Genomic DNA, 24229 nt, shown 5'->3' on the forward strand with positions numbered 1-24229 from the left:
TGACAGAAAGATTGGATTTGTTTATATTTAATTTTTCCCTTCCTGCCCCCACATGTCATTTGTCCTTAACACCCATATTTTTTTGGTTGCAGAGGCACAGGTGGTTCTCATTTCAGGCTGTATGAACGGTCCTGCTATTCAGAGATTAATGAATAAAGGGAGCCTTGTAAATAGATTTGCATGATAATGGTAATAATGCTCTCTGCTGCCTTCTGTGCTTACTTCAATCTGTGTGCCCCTGAACACGCCTCCCTCCCCCATGCATGGGTTCCCCCCTTGCCCCTCTTTCCCGCCACCTGACTCTACTCTACTCACTCAGTCTCAGGCAGACAAAGTGAGCCGGGAATCGGGCAGCTGCAGAGAGAGCAGGGAGAGGACAGGAAGAAAGGGGAGAAGAGAGACGGAGACAGACAGACAGACGGAAGCAGAGTAGAGAGCAAAATGCCTACTGCTCTTTAGGATAGCAAGGTTTCTGCAGAACAAACAGAGAAAATACCAGACTGCCATCGTCCAGGGCAAACAATACCTTCAAACTTCCCTTCTCTTTATGACGTCTGTCCCAGCTTCCCATCACATGCTTGACGACCTCACATATATCTTTTTATATATGATAAATATATAAAAACATAACTGTTCTAGCACCACACACACGTCAAGGCCCAGATGTAACTTGTTTCGGAGACTGGGTCTAGAAGCAAAAGCTACCTGATTTGGCTTCTATCTATCCCTGTACAGGGACAAGTTCAAAGGGGCCTCTCCTTGAAGGCTACACCACGAGGCGGGAACCTGGACCTCTCCGAAAACTTCACAGTTCCTCCCTGGGGACCGAGGACCAGTTATCAAGCCAAGATGTCATGGGGCCTCAGGTTACATCCTTCCTCACTCAATGTCCTCTCTCCGCACTTGCGGGCCTGCCTGTGTTCCCCGTGCTCCAGCCCACCGTGTGGTCTCTAAGCCTGTGTGAGGAGGATGAATTGGGCAGGGAATGTCATTCTGGAGTGATGCCATGAAGATGAAGATGCCCAGGCAAAGTGGATTAAGACAGAAAGCAAAAGTCAGTCCCTACAGCAGGAGAGAACGTGGCAAGCACCCAGGACCTATTCCTGCCGGGCCGGATGGAGACTCCAACAGCGGGAAGATGCTGAGCCAAGCAGGCATCGGGGCCCACACACCAGGCCAGGAAACAGAGTCCCTTCCCTTTCTTTGTCTCCTAAGACCTGCACGTGTTTTCCCTCATTTGAAGGGAGCCCGGAGCACTGGAAGCCAGGCTGACCCTCTGCCTCTCATGTTCATTAACACCCCACGGGGGCACGCATTACTACCCACCCCGCCTCCTTCCTCTGCGCCTTCTGATATCAACCGGGAAAAGGGAATCTAAAAATAAAGCCGGGGCCAGAGTGTGTACCACTCGATTGGGCTCCTGTGCTCACAGATCTGCTTATTTTGGCCTATCTCTCCCCAGCGATAAGGCTGCTAACAGCCTGTTATCAGCCAGTTGGTGAAAATGTGCTCCAGCCTGATTAGGCCTCAGTCTTTGCCAAGGTTATAAACAGCCGTTATCGTTTTCCCGAACAGAATAATCCGGACAGTATCAGCTCAGAAACATATGGGCCACACAGAGAAGACAGCCGCTGACGGACACTTCATTTTAATTGTAACGAGTGGGTAGCAGCGGCCTGCAGACGGCAGGCAGACAGCACCCCGATTGGCAGCAGGGTTGGGGGATGCGTGCGCGCGTGTGCATTCTTTTTCCCCCCAAATCCCTTCTTCCTTCCCTGGTCTCCAACGCCTAAACCGCTTTGATATTCTGGGTGGCATAATGAACTGGACCCTACCCCAGATGCTACCAGTCACCAAGCAGGACCCTCCCCTAAAAGGCAGACGGGACCTTTCTGATGCTCTCCTGGAAAAGAAAAGAAAAGAAAAGAAAAGAAAGAAAAAGAAAAACAGCAAAGAGGAACAGGGAAACCAATACAGCTATCTCTGCTCTTCAGCCCCCCATTCCATTTTAGGAACCTATCTGCTCACCGCACCCGGATCTCATCCCCATGGCCAAGGGTGTTTGCAGACAACCCCCCCTCCCCCCGCCCCCCAAGTGAGCACAGGGTCCAGCAGGGATCAGACCTGCAGCACACACCGGCTGGATCTTTACAACGGGGCCTTTACATCGTGTCCCTCACCTTTTCACAGACAGACACCTACATCAAGCACGAGAACGCTCGTGGGGGACAAGCCTGTGCTTGTGGGGATTTTGTGTCCTGAAAGCCATTTCCCAAACCGGGCTTCTCCCCATGCTCTGTTGTGCCAGACTTGTTTCTCAGGCTTGTCACAGAAAGCCAACTCTCTGGCGCGTCGCAGGGGAGGGAGGCGGCAGAACACAAAGAAAATCGCGCCAGTCAAAGTTCTGCTGAAAGTGTTCATCCCTCTGCCTCCAGGTCAGCAGACGTCTCAGGGGCTGACGGCGCAGCCCTGGGTCACCGCCGTTGGCGCATGGCCCACAGCCACCCTGTCCTTTCAGGAGCTGGTGCAATTTGCAATTTCCCCTCCTGTGTCCACAGAAGCGAGTGGAAGGAAAGGGGCTCAGGAGCAGGGAGGAAGGGCCCAGAGCAAGACGGTGCGAGGCGAGCACGCTTCCTGCGGGCTCCCACCTGGCGGGCCACATGGGGCCAGCGACAGCAGGTGCAGTTCCGAGGAGAAGCACCGGCGCCCCCACCGTGGACTCAGCCGTCCCTGTCCACTCTCCTGTTCACTGGAAGAAACTGACTATCTTCGACCTGGCTTTCCTTTTCTTCCCTTCTCCCACTTTCGTCCTTATCCCCCGCACACGTGTCTCCCCTGTCACCATGGAAAGTCACACCACAGGTGCCCACACTCCGTCAGCTCGACAGCCCTGGAGAAGTCCCCAGGTTCGACTCAACTTCTGCCGGCCTTCTAATGAGGAGGAAAGCAGAGAACTGAAATGAGAAAAAGGAAAAAAGTTAAGGGAACCCCAAAGAAGTTCTTTCCTACACACAGCGGTGCCTCTCTTTTCTTGACGTCAGTTTCTCATTTTGCAGAGAGAGAATGGCACGGCTTTGCCCAGGAAGAAACAGAGCAACCGCCGATATTTACGGGGCGCTGGTGAACACGCCAGGCACTAGCCAGAGCATCCTACAGACACCTGCTGACTGAATCCTCAGAACGAGGCTGATTCACACCCAGGTGACCGGCTCCCTGGCCGGCACTGTGTAGACCTGCTCACACCCAGGGTACACCCTTTCCTGGTGTTGTCTGGGGTCTGAGAGTAGCACCCGCCCCGCGCACTCCTCCGCGGATTTATGGGGGCTCACGAGAAGCCCACCCCCAGGACTGACTGGTGTTTCACTATCAAGTGAAAATTGAGTCCGTGATAATGTTCCTGTAATAATATCAAATTCAGAGAGAGAGGAAGAGAGAAAGAGAGAGAAGTCCTGCAGCCAGCTGAAATGAGCCTGAGGCACATTTTTGTTTTAATTCTTTTTTTCATGGCTTTTCAACACCTGCTCTCACCCTTCCACTCACCCTCCAAACTAGGGCTTAGTAGGTTGCCTTGCAGTACCCCCAAGAGACCGGCCAGCAGATCCATGCAAGCACCTGCAGTGGGTGGTCTGTGTGTGACGTCTTGGCGGTCGTCAGCTCCATGCCCCCAGACCAAGTTTCAAGGTCACAATGGTCTTCCCCTCATTACCATCAGAATCTGAAAATACCCTGGAAACACGAGAATCCCCCTCCGAACTCATGAGCTGGCTCAGCGGTAGTTTATTCAACTTAAAGTGGGGTTTTTTTCCCCCTTTTCTATTTTTGTTTACTTATTCTTTCTGTTTCAATGGACCCAGCTTTGTTCTGCTACAATTTGGGGCTAACGAGACTAGAGGATTTCCTGCAACAAGCAGCTGGGCCTATTTCTCTGGTGGGTCTGCTTGCCATTTTGTCCACAACCCCCCCTCTTCCCCTACAAAGCTTCCATTTTCGTAGAAAGAAGGCTAGCTCTCTCTGTGTCAACAATGGGGGCAGATGGAGCCTTCAGGGTAGTAGATTTTCACAAAGGGAACCACAAAAAGTTGGGTGAGATGCAGCCATCCTGTCTGTGCTGAATGGCTGCCACCACGGCGAGTCCAGCCTTCACAGGCCATCAATGGCCCCACTGCTGTTGTCAATGTGCCGGGTGTCCCCGTGACTGGGAGCCCCCGAAGGACCAGGGTCCTGTCTTCCTCCAGTCTGTACCCCCAGCACCTAGCACGGAACCTGGCATCGGTGGGTGTTCAAGGCCAAGTTCTTTGGAGACAGCCTTGATTCAAAAGCTGGCTCCAGGGGCGTTAGGCTAAGTCAACTGAGCGTCCGACTCTTGATTTCGGCTCAGGTCATGACCTCGGGGTCGTGAGATGGAGCCCCGTGTCAGGCTCCACGCCGAGTGGGGAGTCCGTTGGAGATTTCCCTTCTCCCTCTGCCCCTCCCCCCTGCTCTCTCACTCTGTCTAAAATCAATCGATCGATCAATCAATTAATCAATCTTCAAATTAGCCTCAGTTGCTCCATCTCTAAAATGAGGATAAGGTAGCTGTGCCATTATTGGCTATGATCACATATCTTAAAAGCACTTAGACCAGAGCCTGACAATTAACAGTCGCCTGATAAACAGTTCTTCTTTATGGATGACTATCCCCCCACATGCACCCACACTGCCCCTTCCAGAGCTACTCTGGTGGTCAACCCACGATGACCAAAGACAGGGCTACAGCCAGGAACCCTGGTTCCAATCCCTGCTGTGCCCGAGCTCCAAAGGCCACTGTGTCATCAGCCTGCCCTGCTTCTGTGGCCGGTGCTTGGCTGGGGTCACCCTGCCCCGCCTGACTGACTCGCAGGTTGGCGAGGAGACAGCATGACCTACCAGATGTGGACCCGTGTGGAAAAGCGAAATCCAGACAATCGAATCTGCTGCCAAGTCGTGCTCCGGCAAAGCAATTCAAAGTCTCGCACTCGGTGGACCTCGCTACATGCGCACTGCGCCCCGCCCCCCCCGCCCCCCCGCCGCTGGCGCCTGCAGTTCTCTGGGGCTCTGCCAATGCTCCGGCCTTCAATTGGGGCCTCCCATCAGGACGGTGCACGCAAAGCACATGCTGCACCCGCAGTCCTTACTGGGAGCTCTGCTGGCAGTTAAACCACCTGCAGGCCTAACACCCAGACAAGCTCCCTCTGCCCATGATGCGTGTTCAGCAGGAGCCTGGCCTCCCCTCTGGGAGCAGCACATTCTCTTGTTCGCATGTCCTATGGTCCCTCGAGGCCCCAAAGTTCTTACGGGTTTTCTCCATTTTCCCAAAAAGGCGTCTTAGTTTGGAGACTCTTAAACCATTTGCATTCCTAAGACAGGCGCTTAGGCATAAAATTCATTTCAGCACGGGGGTCTTGCTCTTTTCTTTCCTTCTCCTCACTGGGAAGCCGAGTGAATTCATAAACAGCTCTGGTGGTTTTAGCATCCAGGCCTCACATGAGCCAGGATTACAGGGGATCTGTGCTCTCGTGCACGCGCACGTGCACACACTCTCACACTCATGCTCACACTGTCTCACACACACATGCTCGCACTCCCCACACTCTCACACACACTCGCTCACACATGCCCAGAGTCTCTCACACATACTCTGTCTCTAACACACACTCACATTCCCCCCACACTCTCACATTCACACTATCACACACTCATTCTCTCACACACAGTCTCATACAGTCATTCTCTCACATGCTCACACCATCTCTCACACACTACTATCTCTCACATACACACATTCCCCCCACACTCACACACACTTTCACACTGTCACACACTCATGCTCTCACACACATGCTTATTCTTTTACAATCTCTCACATACACACACTCTGCTGCACACACTCATTCTCTCTCAAACATACCACTATTACATACACACTCACATTCCCACACTGTTTCACACACACAGTCTCACACACACATTCCCACACATTCAGTCTCACACACACACACTCATACACTATTACGCCCACTTGTATTCTCAGTCTCTCCCACACACTCACACTGTCTCACACACTCATTCTCTCTCTCCCACACACACTCGCACATCCGTACACACCTGCACAAGAGTGTGAGTCTCATTAGCCACAGTGTGGTTCTCATCTCTTGCATCTCGGGACCCGCCCTGCCCCTGGCTCAGTCAGCACTCTCTCCTGGCCTCCTGCGGGGACAGTGCCAAATAAAATAACAAAATATTCATTTGGTGAGGCACGTTAAAACCTTGGGAAGATTTAAGCCTGGGCTTCATGTCACAGCCGCTCCCTCCTGTAATCTGTATTCCAATCTCAGTGTCAGCAGAGCTGTGATCAGAATACCCAAGGTCTCATAAAAGATTCAGGGTTTACCACTTCCCTGACATTTGCTGTTTCGTGTTGTTCCTGCTCCTTCCCTCTCAGCCTTGAAGAGTCCACAGCCCCTGGCGACCCCCCGCTGCAGGTGGCAACCTGGCCGAGGACGTCCAGTAACTCGGAACAAGCACGGGACCGAACTCTACCTGGGAGCTTAACTGTGCCTGGGGTTCCTGTCTCCTTTAGCGGCTTCTTTCACCTGGTTAGAGTTTTTCTAAGGTTGCAATCTGCCGCCTCCCCCGTGGTACCTGGAAACAGGAGCTAGGAATCCAGAGGTTAGTGGGACCTGATGAAGACTCCCCTCTTCACCAGGAGTGCTTTGTGGGGGGTGGGGGGTTTGTGTACGCCTGACTCAGTGTGTCTACATCTTCAGGCTCTCATTATGACTTAGATCAGAGACTGTATGCACGATTTAACTCCACGAAGTGTGGATGCGATCATCTGTAGGGATGGGAGCCCACCAAATAGGGGCCAAGCACCTTCTCTGATGGCCAAGTTCAAAGACAGGCACATTACTCATGTGTGACTCCACAGCTGTCATTCACAATGGGTACCACACGGGTATGGATATTAGTAGTTTAAAAACTCAAGCAAGGTGTATTAAGATTTAAGGAAACCAAATGTAACTAGAGGGGTGATGGTGAAGACATCCTTTGACTTGCTGAGAGATCACCAGAGGTGTCTTACCAAGACCCACCACTGTTCCAATTGTATGATCTGCTTTCCAATCATATAGTTCATATCCAGCTTATTAGAACAACATTTAGTGACTAAGTGAGTTATCCCATACTTCTTAGGGATGTCACACATCTTCACAAAAGAAAATCTCTGATGCACCCATAAGGGCCCAATGACCTAGAGAGATGGCAAGAGGATGAGAAAAGACACATTGCCTCATGGCTAACATCACCAACCACCCAAGGCCACAGCGACAAAAAAGATCAGTGGCTCCCCAAAATAATATCAGAAGCAAGACACTTTTCCAGGTAACCCCTCACTAAGTCCCAAGTGTCTGACAGTTTTAAAAAGAAGGGGGAAAAAAGCAAACGTAGAATTCCAAAATGCGAGCGATAAAAAACCAAAGGCCTGTTAAAATTTGCTCTCTTTTGAAAACATATGGTCTTAATTATTCTGTAAATGCTATAGCCATTAGGCAAATTAACACAAAATCCCAGATCAAAGTGCCATTCGCGGGTAGATACTTACACAACATTAGGTGGTAGGAAGGCGAACAGGTGCTAAAACAACTTCTTTGAATGTTTTTAATGTATCCACTAATAAAACCTTCTGAAGAGGTTAAAAAAAATTCTCAAACACAAATTGAAAATTAAAGGCAAGTTGATGGAACCTCAAAATTAAACATGTCAAGTGAGAAAATTATAATCAAAGTGTCTCTGTACTTCTGAAAACCTTTGCTGTGAGGGCACATAATATGAACATGTCTATGTATATATACATATGGTTCTGCATATGCATATTCAAAATCAAAGAGGCTAACATATATAAGTGGTGAATCATAAGATAATACAGAAAGAATATGCACTCCAGACTCAGAGATGGACATACCTGTAAACACATGCCCTCGGACTTAGGCAAGCAAACAGGACATTTCCTGTTATACAGCAGTGTGGTCCTGAGAAATTATATGTAATATTTTAAAGACTGAGTTATGTTATAGTCTTTGGGTAACACACTATTTAAGAGAAGTCCATAGTTAGATATTTCTGAAAGTAAATAAGCCTATCCTTTTTTTTTTTTTTTTTAAAGAATTTATTTATTTGACAGAGAGAGACACAGTGAGACAGGGAACACAAGCAGGGGGAGTGGGAGAGGGAGAAGCAGGCTTCCCGCCGAGCAGGGAGCCCGATGCGGGACCCGGATCCCAGGACCCTGGGATCATGACCTGAGCCGAAGGCAGATGCTTAACGACTGAGCCACTCAGGCGCCCTAAATAAGTCCATCCTTTACCATATCCGGTAACTATAGTTTTTTTAATTACTAGATACAACCCACATCATTTACTGTTTTACAGTAAAAAATTTTTTCAAAGACATATGATAATATTGTATAAATGAGTGCTTCTTAATAAGGGATGATTATGCCCCCAGGGGGCATGTGGCAGCATCTGGAGACATTTTTGGTTGTCCCCACGGAATATTGGGGATGACGGCTACCATGGTAAGGAACAGAGATGCAGCTGAACACCTTACAGTGCACAGCACGGCCCCCTCAACAAAGACTTTTCCAGCCTAGGGGCGCCTGGGTGGCTCAGTTGGTTAGGCGACTGCCTTCGGCTCAGGTCATGATCCTGGAATCCTGGGATCGAGTCCCGCATCGGGCTCCCTACTCGGCGGGGGGTCTGCTTCTCCCTCTGACCCTCTTCCCTCTCGTGCTCTCTGTCTCTCATTCTCTCTCTCTCAAATAAATAAATAAAATCTTAAAAAAAAAAAAAAAACTTTTCCAGCCTAAAAAGTCTAGGGTGCAGAGAGTCAGAAACCATGATACAGATTATCACAAACACTGCAAAATTCCTTAAGTCATGTCCCTAAAAGGAAAGAAATGAAAAATGAGAAGCTGAAAAACATAAAAGGGAACTCTTTTTAGTAGCGTGTTGATTACTTGAATTATTATAGCTGCTTTGGGGGGACGCCACGATATATGACTTCACCTAAAATACACCCTGAAAACCCACCACCTGTACTCACATTATAGCCCTCCACCGAGAAATGCTGGGAAATCAGCAAGGATCTGACAAAAAAAAAAAAAAACCCGAGACATCCTTCAGTGAACAGAGGAGTATTCTGACCAACTGTGTTAAAATCAAATAAAGTAAGATATAACAAAAGCTAACTTTTTAGCCAGCGAAAAATAAACACGTCTGGTATTTGGAGTCCTACATGTGTATATCCATCCAATTCTGTAGCTTCTAAGCTCTGAATCCCAGTAATATAATAACATTATTTTTGAGATCAGTTAAGGTATAAAATGTGCGTACTCTCAGTCTTTAATATTAATAAGTCTTGTAACTAGCAGTTTCTCGTAGCTCCGAATTCTTGAGCACAACTAGAAAGGGCACTTATCCTGAAAAATCTAATAAATTTACAGTTTTATATACTTCCTTCAATTGTAAAAGTCTTGTTCAATAAACTTTAAAATGCCGCTATAGACCAATAACACAGACAGTATAAACCCAGCCCTGGGAAAGCTGTGCAACCAGAAATTGTTCCCCTTTCTGCTAGAGCAATAAAGTTTTATATGTTTGAACTGACTGTAAAAAGGTTTGAATGTTGGCAACTGGGGAATAATCTGTCTTCTTTATAGTTATTATCATATTTCCCACAAGACCCCTTGGTCTGTGTCAATCCTTCTTGTATATGACACCTTTGTACTGTCAGCGAAAGCAAGACTACTTTACTTTTTTTTTTTAACTATAGGACTTGTATCTGTTTTCCTTCAGATTACAGCTAACAGGAATAAATTATTTCTGACAAGCATCTATTGCAGCGTTTTACCAAATAAAGCTGGTTGTGAGCTGCTTTTTCCAAGAGCAAGGGGGGGGAGCCTCCTCCCCTTCTCTCTCTCAACTGATTCAAATGCAATTCAGGGATGGTTAAATTGGAGGAAATACCAATAAAAAGAGATTTGTAGGAAAGTTGCTCTGAATGCCAGAGCCCACCATAACAAGGTGGTTGGGTCCTCATGGGTACTGTTGGATCTGGGTGGAGAAGAGGTTTAGGAAAGGTCAGAGGACGAACCATCCCTTTTCCTTCCCGAACTGTCTTGGGTCTGAGAGCATCTGTGCTTCTCGGTTCAGACAAGAAGCCGAGTGCAGCCAGCAGAAGCTGCTGTGACCAGCCAGAGAGACGCCCAACTTGTCACCTGTAGGCCTGGGCTCCTGGCTAACAGGTCATCTCTGCTGAAATGAGTTTAGGCTCGTGATAATCAGCAAAGACCCTGTGTGTGTGTGTGTGTGTCTGTGTGTCTATGTATGTGTGTGTCTGTTTGTCCATGTGTCTGTATCTGAACATGTGTGTGTCTATGTATGTTTCTGTAGTTCTGTGTGTATGTGTCTGTCTGTCTGGGGGTGTCTGTGTGTGTGTGTGTGTGTGTGTGTGTCTGTATTTGTGTGTCTGTGTGTGTGTTTGTCTAGGTGTCTCTGTGTCTGTCTGTCTGTCTGTATCTGGATGTCTGTCTATATGTGTGCCCGGATGTCTGTGTGTCCTTCTCTCTCCCTCCCCCAGTCCCACCATTACAACTCAACTCCAATGATACAAACCTACACCAAGGAATCCACCACATGCACAATCCAGCTGTCTTAGAGACATCTCTCTGTCACACCTCTACACCATCATCCTGAAGTTCCCTGCCTTCCCACATTTACAATCACACAGTGCGAAAGGTCAGAGAGGAACAAGGATCTTTGCAAACACCACGTTTTTCAAACATCAGAAAACATTATATGGTTGGACATTAGTGGAAATGAGGCAGTAGGTTAATTACCTCTGCACTCTGGCGTAGACGAAGTCCCTCCAAGAGACCATGAGGATGGCCTGTCACTTGAACACAGGTGTGCACATGTTCACATACACACACGCAATATATACCCACGTGAGTGCACACACTCACTCTCAAACACAACTCGGCCAACTCTAAGTGAAGAGTGCACTCCAGTATGGAAGTTCTGGTGTGGACAGGTAAACGCCCAAAGGCATCAGCAACTCTACCAGAAGGAGGCAGTGCACGTGACATGGAGTAAATACAGTCACATCTCCGTGATCTTGGAAAACCTGGAGCTTGTGAGCACATTCATGTCAGTGAATGTGAGTCCAGGACATCTTCTTACTTTCCCCTCATGATCCCCATCTCCATGAATGTTCAGGCAACATTAGCATGGGGTCCCCGGGCCCAGTTCAAACGGCAGACATTCTGACCCATGTCCAGTAAATAGACACTAAAAGTATCAGGACAGTAGCCACCTCAGACTACCAGGAGGCACCAGGAGGAACGAGGAGCACCATGCTCCCTCCGACCGCCCCTCCCTGGAACTGCTACAGACTAGACTTTTTAACAAAGGTGTAGGTACATGTGTCTTAATAACCCTTCAACAACAGTTGTCTATAGGAAAATTCTGGATCCATAATACCGGTTCTTCAGTCTCTTCAAAATAGGTTCTTTTTTTAAAGGTTTATTTACTTGACACACGGACAGAGAGCACAGCAGAGGGAGAGGGAGAAGCAGTCTCCACGTGGAGCAAGGATCCTGATGTGGGGCTCGATCCCAGGACCCTGATGATCATGACCTGAGGTGAAGGCAGACGCTTAACCGACTGAGCCACCCAGGTGTCCCCAAAATAGGTTCTTGATGTAGGTCAAAAGTTCTTGGGTTGGGGTCGTATGTCATAGGGGCATTCATAAAAGGACAAGAGATGCTCTTTTTAAATTTGGGGGCATATACCACACATGCAGAGCTCAGTGAAACAAGATGAAATGCCTTACACATGTGCACGCCATCCTTGGGCAGGACCCATACTAATCTTCTCCGTGTTGTTCTCATTTTTTATATGTGCTGGTGAAGCGAGTGCCGAGGCTGCATTGAAAATGCTCTCACAGGGCAGTGGACCATCAGCTTCAAGGCCAGGAAGCAAACCACCACCACGGTGGAATGGGAGACGGGTGGAGGTAGAGATATTTCCCAAAGAGTAAGGTATGCACGGCAGCCATCTACTTCATGGGAGGTATTTATGAAATGCAGATTCCAAGGCCAGACAGCAAACCTGTGGACGCAGGGCCTGGGACTCTGCATTTTATAAGTAGCCCAGATTATTCTAGAAGCTGACTGGTCTCGCAGTTCCCACCCAAATCGCGTTCCCTTTCTCCAATACGAAGGGCCTCAGTACACCCCCTTCTGAAGGACCAGGGGGTGAAACCGACAACACCATGAACTGTGCCTTTTGAGACAGAAAAGAAAGGGATTGAGCAAAATAGCTGATCAACAAGGGAAAAGAACTGCCCTGGAAGTTTTACCTCGTTCTGCCTTTCCCCTGAGCTCTGCTCTCCCTCCATACCCTCCCATTTTATGCATCCTAGTGGGGTCTGGATGCAGAGAGCCAGTCTCCCGGAAAGGCCCAGAGTTGGAGCTCCCCTCTTGCTTCATCACTGTCGTTCTTGTACACTTCAAACCAAACCAGGGGTTTGTACCTCGCTGGGTCTGAAAGTGTAGCCTCCCTCATGAAGCCAAATGGAGCTGGCTTTTAGAGGGACATATGTGAAGAGAGTATCTGGGACTACAGAGACACTCAGGAAGACACCATGACAGGCTCCAGCCTTTAGAACAAGCAAGAGGCAGAAGGATCCCACCTGCCCATGGCAGACTCACACTGAGAGGGTCTGGTGGTGGTAGTCCTCAGCTTATAGACTCTATCCAAATAGGATTACAGGTGGAACTCCCTCAAAATATAAATGGAGCACAAAAGGCAGACCGGCGGGCATCAGGCATTATTGCTACTATTTCAGCTTTTCAACGATCACGATCACCACCGACGCCACGACTGCTGTAACTCACAAGTTCTGGAGTCTGGCAGGTGTCAGGTTCGGGTCTAAACCCTTCAGATGCACCAGCGCATTTCATCCTCAGAGCTACTCTTAACCCTAACGCACAACTGTATTATTTACCGAGAGACAAGATCCTGTCACCGGCTGGGACTATTCTTCACGTCCACCCAACATCCATTCTGGTTCCATTCGAGGCTGGATATAAGGGTGTCTGAGCACATAAAGTAGACAAGGGCAGGAAGAGCACTTTTCTGTCAAAAACTGTCCAATAAGCTAAAGAAACAGCAAGAGAGCTTATATACTAGGTGATCTGGGACAGCAAAAGATACCTCAGATAATGCTTCTTTCTAGAAGGAACTGGGAATCTGGTGAGGCAGAAGAAAGCTATACATGACAAATCAATAGAGGAGAGGGTAGTGTAATGCCAGTTATAAGAAAACAAATATATATATATACAGGACATAGCCCTTTTCTCAGGAAACTTTTACTATCCTTCATAAGACAAGATACTCTCATGTGAAACAATCAGAGAAACACCAGAAAACTGTGAAGAGCTACCTGCTGCACAGAGTCGTACAAATCTGAGGAATCAGGAGAAAGGAAAATTCACTACAGGCTGTGGTTGCTGAGAACAGTACGAAGCAGCAAAGTGTGAAGGATAGACAGAGACCAGATATGCACAGAGGACAAACAGGAGAAAGCATCCCAGGAGGGGCAGGGGAAAGCAGGGCTTCCCACTTGCATGGCAGGTCTGGACCCAGGAGTGGGGACAGGATCCAGAGAAAAGGAAACAGGAAGGTCAGACTGGCCCCTCACCTTGCCGGTGGTCGCCCTATGGCGGCCTGAGACCCAGAGCAGAGTCCAGACTGTGGCAGACCATGCCAGCCTATGTCCTTCTAGAAGGACCCTCGCTCCTTCTGCTCCTGTGAAAATACTAAGGACCTTCGAAATCATGACAATCAATCAAACAAACAAACAAAAAACAAAAAAACAAAACCCAGGATGTGGACCATCACGGTGAAGACAGGGCCCTCAATGGCAGGGTCTCATAGGCAGCAGTTAGATCCCGGAGGATGAGGATGGGCTGAGAACATCTTAGATGGGAGAGCTCCAGGGGAAAATCCAACAGCTGCGGGGGGTGGGGTCGGTGCTCCAGCAGGAAGCGCTTTCCAAACCAAATCAAGTCCAGTGACGGACATTCCCTATGAGTCCTTCTCACTCCCAAACTCGGTGGTTCTGTGAAAACTTTGAACAGGAGAGGAGGAATGCCCCAGCTCGAGGGTGATAGTGGTCCCCTGGGTCCCCCTGACCCAGTGCCAACAATATAAACATCCCACCAGGGCGGTGTCCTTGACCATGTGACCACCACTTTACCATCAGCCCAGAACAGCACTGCCTGGGGTTAAAGCATGTGCAGCTGCTGGCTTGAAAACATTTCTTGGGTGAAGTTCTTCACCTTATCACTTAATGCCTGTTTATTGTTCCGTTACTAACAACAGAAATAATGGTAATACTTTGGTATTTGCACAATGTCTTATAGCCTGCCAACGCTTTCATAAGCATGATTATGTTTACTCCTGATAATAAATGTATCCATGTTATAGATGAGGAAACTGACACTCACACACTACATGACTCACTCAGGGCCACCCAGCAGGTAGATGGGGGGCCCTATCGACTGAATCCTCATAATTGACCAAATGCTCGTCATACACAGGACACAAAGCTGGCCACCATCAGGATGCAAAAGTGGGTGGGAAAGGTCACAGGAACCCAGTGCAAAGGAAAAGCATCTTGCTCGCTGAACCCGAACACCTTTCAGTTCACTTCCCTCCAGCTGCCTGGCGGGGGGTCCCTCCCATCATCCCGACTGATGCAGGGTCCCCACCTGACACGCTCACCTCCCAGCAGACGCCATGCTTGACAAGGAGTGATAGAGATGACCCTCTCTGCCCCTCTCCTCCCCACCTTACAGCAAAGCCAGCACCTTCTGGTCAACGCACAACCGGCTAGGCGTTGGCTACATAAAGCAGCAGAGCATCTTCGGGGGGTCACCCAGGGAGCCAAGTACCACGAATTTCCTTCTCTCCCAAGTAACGGAAGTGCGCCTTCCCCGTGGGTCTCTGGTGGAGAAACCAGCAGAGCCCCCCCACCCCCGCCCCCGGCTCCCTTCCCCTGGCAATCAGGGCCCGTTTGCACGGCCACGGGGATCCCCAGCCGCGCCCCCTCCCCGGGAGCTGCCGAGGCTCGGTGATGTGCAGGCGGCTCCCCCAGCGTCATTAAGAACACGCTCGTCTCCGCCGCTCCGAGCCCGCCGGCTCCCCCGCCTGAAGGAAAGCCACCCACGTGCTCCCGCAGACGGACCCGCGAGAGGCCCCGGAACCCACAAAGGGAAGCCGGCGTGCCAAGGGTTAAGCGCACCCTGTAATAAGCATCTCTGTTCCGGCATGTTGCGAAAGCCCATTACCTCCCGCCACATTACCTCATTCATTTCTTATATGCGGATGGTTTATTTTCCCATGAGCACCCTGGCTCTCAGTATTAAGTCCCCTCCTTCTCCTCTATTTCTCTATCCATCACATTTAACACTCTGACAGTAACAGTCTATAATGTTTCTATTCTACAAAACCGCTCTGTCAACTCCGGGCTTCCAGAGCAGCAACTGAGGAAAATAAATAACATCAACGCCAGGGACGACAGCATCACAGCTCCCTTTCTGCTGGGCGTTTTTATTTTATATGATTCTACAAAGGCAGAGAAGAAGAAAAAAACAAAAATAAAATAAAGGGGCTCAGGGAGGCAGAAGCCAAGAAGAGAAGAATTTCCTTCTCATCCAACAGACACCCCCATAGACCTGAAGGGACAGTCACAGCACTTCCCTTGCAGACAAAGAAGTGATCTCCCCTCTCTCCTCTCGAATCCCGAGCACCCCCCTTCCATTTCCATGGTGGTTCGCGAAGGGACTGATGTTGACCGCACTGCACGCCCTCTACCTGCCACGGCAGAAGCAGAGCAACACAGAGCCCAGCCCTGTCATCTTTCCTGGAGCGAGAAGGGGTAGAGGCGGTCCTGTGACCCCCGCAACCTCTATTCTGGGGGAGACACCCAGGGAACCGCAACTCTGGAACCCCAGAGCAGGCAGCAAGGCGAGGAAGCATTACACCGAGAAATAAATCACTCCAGAAGGCTGCTTCGTGTCCACGTTCTGGGGGGCTACCAAAACCGTGTGTATTTTCTCGTTCTGGATGTCAATCATTTAAAAGCATGTATATTTCCATCTAGCTTCTTCCAAAGATATCCACATAGATAGGTAGATGGATAATCCTGAACATAATTTGGCTTCCTCTTCGTGACCCGAATCATTTATCATTATGAATGCCAATTACCACCCAGACCCACGGCTAGGTGGGAGTCAGCCGGTCTATTGTACATAAACTCCATCTGCTGGGCTCTGTAAGTTCTCTCCTCTCCTTCGTACAGTTTCACTGCCTCCTGGAGTTTCCTCTTCTTCAGAGGCGTGTTATAGTAAAGAGCATGGCTGTGGTACCAGGTCATGGAAGCCAGACCTGACTCTTGGCCTTGGAACCTTGTTTCCAAGCCCCTCTGTGCTGTGCCCTCGCCTGGGAAGTGGGGACAAACATGTTACCTCGCTCCCGGGGGTGGGGTGGGGATTACCTGAGTTAGTACCTGTGACCGTTTCAGATCTACAGTTAGCAGCTGCTAACCATGCTCAGTAAATATTAGCGATTACCATGCAGGTATGGTAAGACCAGATCAAGCTGGAAAACCAGACCACCACACAGCTGGAATCATGTCTGAAATACGATCCAAGAGGTTTGGGGGGGTGGCCTTCGGGCACTCTGATGACTCAACTGCACAGTCCGAAGTGCATGGTGCCTTCTATGCTAACATCCTGGCTCCCCGTTATTTTGGACAGATGGGCGAGGCTGCCAACACGGAGCTCTGAGTGGTGAGCTGTAACTATCCGAGAGATCACTGGGGATAAGGAAAGAATGAAGAGACAGGGAGCGAAACGGGAAAAACAACTAAAGGTCTTCCACTGAACACTGCCAAACGCAATCCTGTAATTCCTCCTATTCGACAACAAGAAGAGGCACACTGTAGAAAATGCTTTGATGAGTATGAAATACTCTGTGTATTACTGTTTTTACCGGCAGGACCATTATTATCACTCAACTGTGCACCCGAGAGCAGTTAACAAGTACTTCTAACCCTAAGGGCATTCAGAGGTGGGCGTCTTGCTTGCCCTTGTCAGCTACCCAAGGGGCCACCAGCTTTCTTTTTTTTTTTTAAACAATTTTATGGTTTTTTTTTTTTTTAAAGATTTTATTTATTTATTTGAGACAGAGAGAATGAGAGAGAGAGAGCACATGAGAGGGGGGAGGGTCAGAGGGAGAAGCAGGCTCCCTGCCGAGCAGGGAGCCCGATGCGGGACTCGATCCCGGGACTCCAGGATCATGACCTGAGCCGAAGGCAGTCGCTTAACCAAATGAGCCACCCAGGCGCCCAAGCCACCAGCTTTCTTTGCTCCATCTCAGTCTGTGGCAGAATGGGGAAAAGGATAGGCTCAGGGCCCAGCCCTCCTGATAATGGGTACCCTGGGAATTCACCCCCACCGATTTCCCAGGCCTGCTCCCCACCAAGGGAAGGTCAGAACCCCATATGTCTATGCAAAGCTTCAGAATAATGCCTGCCTTCCAACCGAAGGGGCAAATGTGAGAAGAAGTTAAGACCAAATGGGATACAGCACGTCTGATGCCCAGAGGCAAGGAGGAACCGGTTCCTGATACTTCATTTCTTGTCTAGTTCAATTCCAAATATCACAAACAACCTAACTTACTGAGGCAAAGATCACTTTGCTTTTATGACTTTTTATTTGGGGGTGTGGGGGTGGGAGAGTAGATGTAAAGACCACCATCAGACTAAGTGACATCATTTCATTATTTTAAATGGTCACATTTCATTGCTGCTGTTGATAGGACTCCTTGACACTTGAATTTTTCTATTTTGGTAACAGAAAGGCAAAGGTGACCTCACAGCACCAAAGATGGCCCCTAGGGAAAGAGTAAGCTGAGCCTTTCACAGAATTTCTTTCCAACAAATCAGACCGAGAACGCCTATGGATAAAGAAGGCACTGGAGGGAAAATGCAAAGGTAGGCACAGCTCCTGCATTCAAAAGTTTATAATTCAGTGAAGAGGGAGGGACATATGAACAACTGGCTAAAATTAGGAGATGAATAATTAGAAAATACGTGCTAATTAAAGCTACAGGCATTTTTGTTATAGGAACATGGTAAAAGGGGTGATCACCTTAAATGGGAGTCTTAGGAGAGCTTTCAGATTTTCATAGAAAGAGAGAGATTTGGGAGGCTGCGGAGCTTTTAGTTGTTAAGGGCTCAGCTGTCAAAGTCATTCAACCTAGGTTCAAACCCCTACTCTGCCAATTCCAACCTGGGTAATTAGGGCAAGTTACTTAAGCCCTCTGAGCTCAGTTTATTGGTCAATATAGTGGGGACAATGATAGTATTTACCTTATAGGCTTTGCAGGGAGGGTTAAATAGAATAATGAACATAAACAACACAGTGCCTGGTATACAACCCCTAAATTAATATTAGCTATTATTATCATAATACTTCCCAAACCCTATGAAGTAGGTGATATTACCATCTCCACTTTTAGTCCTGAGAAAACAGACATGAGAGAAGTTAGGTAACCCGCCTAATACCACACTGTAGATGAAGGATTCAGGACACAAACCCAAGTCAGTCTGACTCCAAAATCAAAATTCTTTCTCATTATATTTGACTCTGGTCCACAAAAAATTCGGGCTCCTCCCAGAAAGGAGGTGCAAGATCTAGAAGGCAAAGTCTTAGAAATCACGGGAAAATAGAGCATGATTCTCGCAGATCACACATTGTCTCTGGAGAGACAAAATCGAATGAATGTCAGACACATAGCCAATAAGAAAATCAACAATGCACAGAAAGCACAATATTCTATGAAACTGAAAGATCGACCACAATCTGAAATGAACAAAACTCTATCAGGTATTCCAATTCCATCCCTTTCCCAATTTCTTTGTTCTTATTAATGCCGATCCTATTCTCCCAGGTAACACCTGAGACACAGACACATCGGTAAAGAGATGGAAGACAACTTAGAGTCCAGTTCAAACTTGCACACAGTGCAGCAAACGCCTCAAGGGCAATCCTGGCAAAGCCTCATTTCCCACAGCTACATGATAAAGTGGGCACCTATGACCACATCCTCCAGCTATTTGGGGCCAGTTATATCGTTAAATACTTTTTCATTGTAGTAAGTCATCTCCCATCTCAAACTTTTTGTGGAATCCAAATTAATCGATGAATTAAATGAATTAAATTGATGAATTAAATTAAATTAAATATTCTTGACTCCTACCTTTCCTTCAACTTCCATATTTAGATGGTCACCATACATTGTTAATCTTTCTTTTGAAATAGTCTGAGACTTTTCATTCCCAAAATACCATTCATCTACCTAGACCCCAGGTCCTCTTGTCTCCTGGCTGACATCCCTGCCTTCAATCTCTCTCCAGTCTAGTATACATCCTGCACATTTTTATCAGAATAAAAGTCCTTAACTCTGGTTTCAGTATGTGCCATCTGTGCTCAAATAACCACAGGGTCTCCACTTCCTTTTTTTTTTTTTTTTTTAAGATTTATTTATTTGAGAGAGAGCACAAGCAGAAGGGGCAGAGGGAGAAGGAGAGAGAGAATCTCAAGCAGACTCCCCACTGAGCAATGAGACTGATACGGGGCTCAATCCCACAACCCTGAGATCATGACCTGAGCCAAAACCAAGAGTCAGATACTCAACTGACTGTGCCACCCAGGCACCCCCACAGGGTCTCCACTTCTTGCCCGAAGCCCTCTGCTAGACCTTCAGTGCCACACCATCAACGCCAACCACTTTACCTTTACATCCTACTCATACTTCCCAATATGTATTTTCCAACTTGGTCTAAGCAACCATTTCATAGGACTCTCCCAACAAAGAGACCATGCACACAGAAACAGGTGGATATACGTTTTATGTCACATGTCTGGGGCCATTAACCACTCATGGATGAGCTAGGGCTCACTCCTCGGATGCCCTGTCTTGGGCTCTCTCTGAGTCCATCAAGATATGATATGGTACTAAAGTTGCCTACCTCTGGAGAATGTTGGGACCAATGGAGAAGATGTACCCATGTGACTCCCTAGTTCATACAGTGAATGATTATGGAGCACCTACTAAATGCCCAAGCCTGTCCTCAACAATTGGAAGAATACAGAAAGGCATTTACCTCCTTACAGTCCAATGGGAAAATAAACATGTAAAAAATAAAATTACAAAGGCTGGGTAATATATGTTACAATGAAGGAATACATAAGGCAAAATGAATAGAAAGAAGAAGGAAAATCTAGAACTGAGTCAGAGTACTTGGACAAAGCCCCTGCTAGGATTTGAATGATTAGCTGTGGTTTACTTTAGGGATGGCAGGTCCAGGGAATCCCTGGTGGGGGAGACAATCTTCAAAGGTGTAAGAAAAAAAGTGGCAAGTGTTAGGTATTGTAGGGAACTCCACGTATTTGTAGCCTACCACGAGATAGAAGAAAATGATAGGAAATAGCCCTGGTGAGGTAGACAAGGGCTAGATCATGAGACTCGTGGACTTATGCCAAGGTCTTCGGTATTCATCCTGCAGATTTCAATGCTGTGTCTAGGACGCACGCTCAATGATGCTCAGATTCAGGGCCGACTCCAGCGTGTGTGCCCAGAGAAATGCCCATTTCCCAGCTACTTCTCTTCCATTCAGGAAAGCATATAGGAATTCAAGTGAGTGAAAGCGACATTTGAATGTTGATCATTTGAATTGCTGAAAATTTTATTTACTTTTTATTTATTTAATTTTTTTTAAAGATTTTATTTATCTATTTGTCTGAGAGAGAGAGAGAGAGCATGAGCAGGGAGAGCAGCAGGCAGAGGGAGAGGGAGAAGCAGGTTCCCCGCGGAGTAGGGAGCTTGATGCAGGACTCAATCCCAGGACCCTGGGATCATGACCTGAGCTGAAGGCAGACACTTAACTGACTGAGCCACCCAGGCGTCCCGAATTAGTTAAAAATTTTAAATAATTTGCAAATCTCAGGTCCTAGCCTATTATGAGTATCAAAATTCCTTGTGACATACTTCACAACTGTAGTTTCGGGGCTGTCGATTTTGACACTGGGTCTGCAGTGAAGAATTCTCAATAGGGGTGTGGCAAACAGGTTTGCATGTTAGGAGCATCATGGTGGGCCTCAGAGAGGATGAACAGCTGTAAGATATTAGGGGCAGAGATACCAGCTAGGAGGTCAACGTAGCTGTCTGGGTGAAAGATGGTGAGGGCCTGACCCAGGAATGTGGCAGATGGGGGGAGGAAAGGCTATGAGACATAGTTAGGGTGTGTTTACCTTGGTATTCCCTCACCTGGCACCAAGCCTGGGATAAAGTGTTCAATAAATGCCTGCTTCTAGAATCAACACAGATTGTCCAGTGATTAGATGGGAGGTGGGGAAGAGGGATGCTGCAGGCTTGGGAAGAAGTTAAGAGTCTGGCGTAAACATGAGCTCTCTGGATTGGGCAGATGAAAGAGAGAAAGCACACAGGAAGAGAAAACTAATGCAGACAGGGAGGTTCAGAAGGTCTGCTCTGGATGTGAAGGGCTGGAGGGCCCAGTTGAACATGGGCAGAGAGATGCCTGCCAGGCAGTTCTATGTGCAGATCTGAAATAGAATCAACCAGGGCTGAAAATACAGGGTTTAGTAATTTACCATTTCTTCAATAAATATTTACTGGATATCTGCTTTGGTTCAGACATTATGTTGTTCCCTGGTGAAGCAGAGGTTGGCAAGAAAGATAAGGCCCCTGTCTGCAGTGAGACTACAAGCAGATACATTCGTGAGCTGTGAGTATTGAGGGGATAAATGAAGTCCTAAGAAATGGTGGGGAATATTTCAGTGATGAGACAAGAGACAGGCACTATTGAAGTTAACTGAGAAGTCCCAACCAAAGAACTATGGAACAGATAGAATAAAATGGAAATCAAGGGGGGTAGAAGTTTCACAAGAGAAAAGTCATGGGTATTGAATACAGCAAGAGTCTAGAACTGGAAAGAGTGTACATTGGATTTGTCAACTGGGAGATTCCATCTGGAGAGGCAGAAATCTCACTTCAGCAGAAGCAAAGAAGCTTCTAGAAGTTATTGAAGGAAGTTGGAAATCTCAGAATCAACAGACAGGGTAGCTCTGACGTCTGGAATAGCCCCAGAAAGCTTCATGGAGGTGGGACCTGGGTCAGGAAGTGCAGAAGATACAATGGACCGTTTCAGATGAAATCCAAACAGAATGTGACCCATATAAAGGCTGGGCTGGGAGGACACCGTCCTAACTCTTCTGGAGGGCAAACGGGCATAAGATACCTCTGCCGAGCAACAGGTTGCTAAAAGGAAGGCATTATGGTGTCTGGGGCAGTAGACGCTCTCATGGAGTCTATGGACAGATCCATTCTTCACCAGCTGTGTGATGCTCGGGGGACAGCCTTGCCATGAACTAGCTGGGCCTGAGAACTGCAAACAGAACAGCAGACACACTTAAGTGAGAACACACTAGAATGGCCAATGGCACCCTCCTTCAGGCTTTTCTGATACCTTAGGATACATCTTGCTACGGGATACACGAATTCCCTGGAGATGAAGCTCAGGGACCCAGGTCAGAGTTCTAGCAGCTTGTGGCTGAGACACTGAGGGTGGGTCCCAGGAAGGAGCTGGGTGGTGCCCCTTGCTGCCCAGGTGCTCACTGCCTCCGTAACTCTTGCTGCAAAGCCAACGCTGAACGATATTTCCGCTTCCCGCCTTTTCTCGTAAAAGCGAAAATCCCCTTCGGATTTCTTTCAGTTAGCAAAAACAGGCACTAACGTATTTCTTTCCTAAAAGCGAAGTGGCTCAATGTGAATTTTTAAAAAGCGCACCTGTACCTCCCTGGGTCCTCGGCAGGCACCCAGGGGACAGCAGGGCCACCCGAAGGACCAGGTGAAAGCTACCTGTTGGAGGTCTCCTCCCTTCCCCAGCAGTATGAACTGCAGGGCCGGTTCAGAGACGCCTTTTTTTCTAACTCCAAGCCACATCTGTCCCTGGGAGTTTAACTCTGCCATGTCCACAGCGGCAGTGGGAGGGTCCCTACCCAACGTCCTCCCTCCTGCGTAGAGACCTCAGTACACACACAGTTACACTGCAAAGCAAGGTCCCAGGGAAGGCCTGACTCACACAGGCAGCCCTCTGGGGATCAGCACAGCTGGGCCAAGGCTCACAGAAGCCACATGCTGTGGTAAGAAGAACCCAATCTGGCTTTAGTCTTGACTCTACAACTTACTAACTCTATGACCTTGCGTACTTAACCTCTCTGTGCCTTGGTTTCCTTATGTGAAATTAGTACCTAATAAAAATACCCACCCCCTTCACAGGCAGAGTTGCTATGAAGATTAGGTAAGCTGATGCTCCTGAAACTTTTTTTGGTTTTAATATTTATTATTTTTAAATAGGTAATGTGTTTACAGTATAAAAACACATCCGTAATATGTGTGTTATGATTCCCATATACTGCTGGGTCTTGCTCCCTTTCTTGTCTCCATACCCCTACTCGCCCCTCACGCCTGGCCTCTACAGGTAATCATTTTTATTCTTTGCTTCTTTATTTCCTCAGTGTTTCTTGAAAGGATTGTTTCAAATGTAAAGTGCTATATAAATTAGTGATCATTGCTGTAATGGGAAAGAAGGTGGTGAGGAGTAGGATGGGGATGGATGGTTGTGCTGTCTACAAGGAGCCCCGCTGCCTCCAAGGAAACCTGCCTCAGTATTACCATGGTTCACACTGATCCCTTTCATCCACCCTTCCACTCATCCATCCATCCATCCCTCCATCATCCACTCATCCATCCATCCATCCACCCCTCCCTCCATCATCCACTCATCCATCCAAGCAATATTTGTTAGTGCCACCTATACTCAAGGCTAAGTGACAGCATAATTCTAGGATTACTAAGATTAATAAGTGCATCCATAGCACTTTTGAGTTCATACCATCCATCTTCTTTTATACTTATTCTCACCCTCATGCTAGTTTTCTGTCTGGGTATAGCAGCCTACGGCCAGTGACCATACACCAAGTAAACTTTTTATATTTCCC

At 47.9% G+C, this 24229-nt stretch overlaps 1 protein-coding gene and 1 non-coding gene across 3 annotated transcripts in view; both read right to left on the reverse strand.

The window, feature by feature from the left end:
* Positions 1-24229, reverse strand: part of PBX1 (PBX homeobox 1) — a 260589-nt gene that overhangs the window by 116748 nt on the left and 119612 nt on the right. The gene's annotated exons all lie outside the window — the stretch shown is intronic.
* Positions 11888-11991, reverse strand: LOC115936856 (U6 spliceosomal RNA). Its single transcript, XR_004072235.1, has one exon. It is a non-coding gene; the product is annotated as a U6 spliceosomal RNA (small nuclear RNA).

Source organism: Leptonychotes weddellii, chromosome 6, assembly GCF_054177405.1.
Source record: "Leptonychotes weddellii isolate Sample4059 chromosome 6, ASM5417740v2, whole genome shotgun sequence".
NCBI lineage: Eukaryota > Metazoa > Chordata > Mammalia > Carnivora > Phocidae > Leptonychotes > Leptonychotes weddellii.